Consider the following 4,048-nt stretch of genomic DNA (forward strand, 5'->3'; position numbering starts at 1 on the left):
CGTCACGTTGAGAGAGTAAACAAGCCTGCGAGTTCGGGGCAATGAGCAGAGAAGTAGGAAGCGGTGGGCGAACGAGTGCCATTCTCGTCATTTTTCTTCTCTAAGCTTTCACTGTTCCTCTCACTGTGGTGTCCTGTTTGATTTGCTTCCTTGGACACAATGAAGTCTGAGTGTGGCCTGTGTGCAGCCGGTTCAGTTACAAAGCAGGCATGCAATCAGAGACTAACTCAAGCAAAACTACACAAGAGTGAGTGATAAGTTGTTTGTGCACAAAGAGCACAAGCTGTTGGCCTTTTGGCCTTCTTGGGTCTCTGGAAAAGGTTTAATGATAACTGATGGGTTGTGGTAGAAGGCAAAAATGTTGGATCATTCAAGAGATTACTTCTCTCTGATACAAAACTATATTTGGTTCATTAACATTGGATTCATTAAAAAATTCAGCAAGGTTTAAAATGATTCAATATATTTTAATTGAAACAGAATCACCATACTTTCTGATGCAGACTGATTAGTGCAGTTATTTAACAAAACCTTTCATGTAGAAATCCTTATTGTACAGATGCCAGCTAGAGTCACAGTGTAAGTGGACACTTAAAAAAAAACAAAAACAAAATGAAAGTCATTGTTAAAACTAAGATTTTTTAAACCAAATTATTAGTATGATCTGAAAAGTTAATGGTGCCAATTTAAGATGTGGCATCCCTTAATAGGTGGCTGACACAAATTTCATAGATATGTTACCAATGAATCTGTACCTTTTAGATCTCAGTTAAAGAGACAAACTGATCTATTTTTAAATAATTGGTGAGCCTAAGCTGTTTAACTATGTATTCCATCAAGTATTACTGCTATATATAATTTCAGACTATGCTACTACCTTGTAACCAAATTGGGCTTTGCAAACATATCATGTTTGAATGACTAATACGTTTTATGCATCATACAAATTTATGAATAAGGTAAAGTATTTGCAGATTAATCAATAACATATCTATAAATCTGTAATAGGGAGACTTTTCATGTGATAAAAAAAAGTGTTTTTAAATGACAATTTCATTCATTGAGATGGAAATGCAATTTAAAACAATGTTATCTGTTTTGCCTCAGGGTTTTTTTCGTGGGCAGAATTAGTTGTAGTTAGAAAAGACGGACGAGATTCTGAAATGTTCAGATTATCAAGATGTCTTTGGACTAATATGAAATGGACCTCGGTCTTGTCTTTTGGAAGCAACATTTTTTTAGTTTTGAAACTCTCTCATTGATGCCATTTTACCCCAGTCCCCCTTTATTATTTCTGCGTGATGAACACTGATGCCTGCAGTGCTTTAGCTGTTATTCTGGGTTCGTCTATGGCCTCCCGGGTAAGTTATTGATAAGCTCTTTGAGGAATTTGCTCGGCTGCCACTCCTGGGAAAGTTTGCATGTTTTTTTTTATGTTTTTACGCAGCAAATTTCTTTACAAGACAGGATTTGTTGAACCCTTTTAAGGTTCTATAGATCTAAAAGTTGAAGTTAATCACAGTTAACTTATGATTCAGCAACATACTAAATGGTTGCTTATGATAGTTTTTGTCCCAATAGACGAAACTATTTTTGAAAACCACACAGGTTATACCCCCCCACCCCCCCACTCTCGACCGTCATTTTATATTATGACAGTTTGTCCACAACAACTAAGAGACTAAGAAAGCAAAAGCAGAGGACATTTGTAGAAACTTTTTGCATAGGAACATAAATCTTCCCCTTTATTGCTTACATCAAACTCATAAAAACCAGGGTTCTAAATGGATTAAAAGATTTTATTTTGTAAGAACAAAGAAGGCAAAAAAGGCAGTTACATTGTTACCTCAGGATGCCGTCAAAATCAAAACACAGTAAAACAAACTAAACAATTTTTCTGTACCATTGGTCCATCCTTTTCTCTTTTCTTGGCATATTGAAGGACTCTCTGGAATTTATTCACAGCAAGTTACTTAAAGAAGCGTCTCACCAGTTTACACAGCAGGACTAGCTATCCACATGCATTTCAACAGCTGCCGTGCAGACATCAGGGAGAAGATTACAAAAAAAGATGACAAAAAAAAAAGCTCCCCCAGTAGCAGGAGAATTACATCATTCACTTTACTATGAACAAATGCATGAAAAAAGTTGGCTTTGTGTCGGACGTAAAGTGATTGTCAAATTACAAAATGTATGCAAAAAGTTGGCACAATTATATAGGATGGCATCAGATCTATAAACAGTAAAGGGAAACATGTTTCTGAATCACATGAGAATCTGATTCTGTGACCCTGCATGTCTGCCACACTTTCCCTGATCCCTGCTGGGAAAACCCACAGAGAGCAAAGAAAAATTGGAATGATAAATGATCCTCATCTTCCTCCTCTTTTAGCTGGCAAGGTCCCCCCCTTCTCCCCTCCCCTGACTGTCCCTTCAATGTCCTGTCTGCGCCCCAGTCTGGATGGGTCCTTTGCTACCCATTCCATCAGATCAGGGCATTGCTATCGTCATCTCTGCAGTTCACACTGGCCACCAGCGGGTGATGCCGGATTGTTTTGTTGCTCCATTTGTGGGCGTCCTGCAGCCCGGGCTCGAGGAAGTACAGGCACGCTCCAAAGCCTGCCAGCACCAGAACCGACACTAGCAGGTAGAGGGGCACGAACCAGTCCAAGAACAACCAGGACATAACGGCTGGTAGAGGACAAGGACGAGGACAGTTCAGAACATGGATGAGGAGAGATTCAAATGCACATTAAGCTACTAAATGCCTCTGCAAGTAATCCAGGCAAACAACTAATGCATAAAAATGCAAACGGATCCATGCTTACCTGTGGAGGAGCTCGGTCAGTTGGTCCCTTGGCTTCTAATGGGGAGGGTGGGAGACGAGGAGCAGCTGGAACGACTCAGAACAGTCATGAGAAGATTGTTTCACCACGCCGCAGCAGTTCCCACCTGCATGTGAGACGGTGCAAATCACAGCTGCCCTCTGAGAGGCTCTGAGAGAGACGGGAGCTGCATGCGGCTTCATCCTCCAGCTACCGATGGTGACGTTCAGAGGAGGGGCGGACGTTGCCATGACAACATCCCTACTGATGGCTAAGGGTGTTGAGGGAGTGGGAGGAAAACTTATATAACTATAATCATTTTATTTTTTAGAGGCGGTTGGAGGGGAAGGGGTTTGTAGGAGGAGGAGGAGGGTGAAGCCCTTCAGATGTCTCTGGTTGCTCACCGCATTAAATCGTTTCTAATCTATTTAACAACAGACCGATCACACTTTATGTGACACTGAGTAAGAGATGTGCAAGGGTGGGGAGCTTTGTTATTTTCTTGTATTTGTTTTTATTTTGCTCTTGACTGACAGCAGCTGCAGTGTTTTATGGAGTTACTCCCATTGTGCCTGCCCCTCCTTTCATTCCTACTGTTTCCAACACAAAAGCTTAGAGGATGGCCTACATAATGAAAAACTGTCCTTTTTTTTCTCTTCCAAACCTCCCAGTATTAGCTCCTGCTGCACAAATGTCAAGAGGTTCCCGAAAAGCTGCTGAGTTCAACAAATAATCTCCAACATGATGTCTGAAATATCAAAGATCAGAAATGATGCTCTCCAGAAATAACACCTGGGTGTTACTTTATTTGCTAAGGTAGAAAAACAACATTTATTTGCTTTTTTTAATTAAGCATAGAGTGGGGAGAACAAGTATTTGATACACTGTTGGCTTTGCAGCTTTTCATCATTTTATCATTGATAGGCGACTCAACTTTGACTGACATAATCCAAAACAAAACTTTTAAAAAATCACAAGCAATTATTTTGCATTTTATTGCATGACACAGGAACTGATACATAAAAAACAACACTTAATATTTGTTACAGAAAAACTTGTACACAGCTAATATATTTTAAGGTGACCCGATGTGATGCTAGATGGGAGATTCGACAGCTATGCTTGGGCACTCAATTAAATTCAGTTCAGTTTATTTATACAGCGCCAATTCAAAACACATGTCATCTTAAGGCATTTTACAGTTCAACCAGATCATACAGTCA

At 39.9% G+C, this 4,048-nt stretch overlaps 1 long non-coding RNA gene across 1 annotated transcript; it reads right to left on the bottom strand.

Annotated features, from left to right (window-relative positions):
- Nucleotides 1–1,923: 1,923 nt before the first annotated feature.
- LOC107093483 lies at nucleotides 1,924–3,020 on the bottom strand. The gene is made up of 2 exons (XR_001481621.1): nucleotides 2,829–3,020; nucleotides 1,924–2,691 (listed from the first exon to the last, which is right to left on the bottom strand). It is a non-coding gene; the product is annotated as an uncharacterized LOC107093483 (long non-coding RNA).
- Nucleotides 3,021–4,048: the final 1,028 nt, after the last annotated feature.

This window comes from Cyprinodon variegatus, unplaced genomic scaffold, assembly GCF_000732505.1.
Source record: "Cyprinodon variegatus isolate N-32 unplaced genomic scaffold, C_variegatus-1.0 Scaffold428, whole genome shotgun sequence".
In the NCBI taxonomy this organism is placed as follows: domain Eukaryota; kingdom Metazoa; phylum Chordata; class Actinopteri; order Cyprinodontiformes; family Cyprinodontidae; genus Cyprinodon; species Cyprinodon variegatus.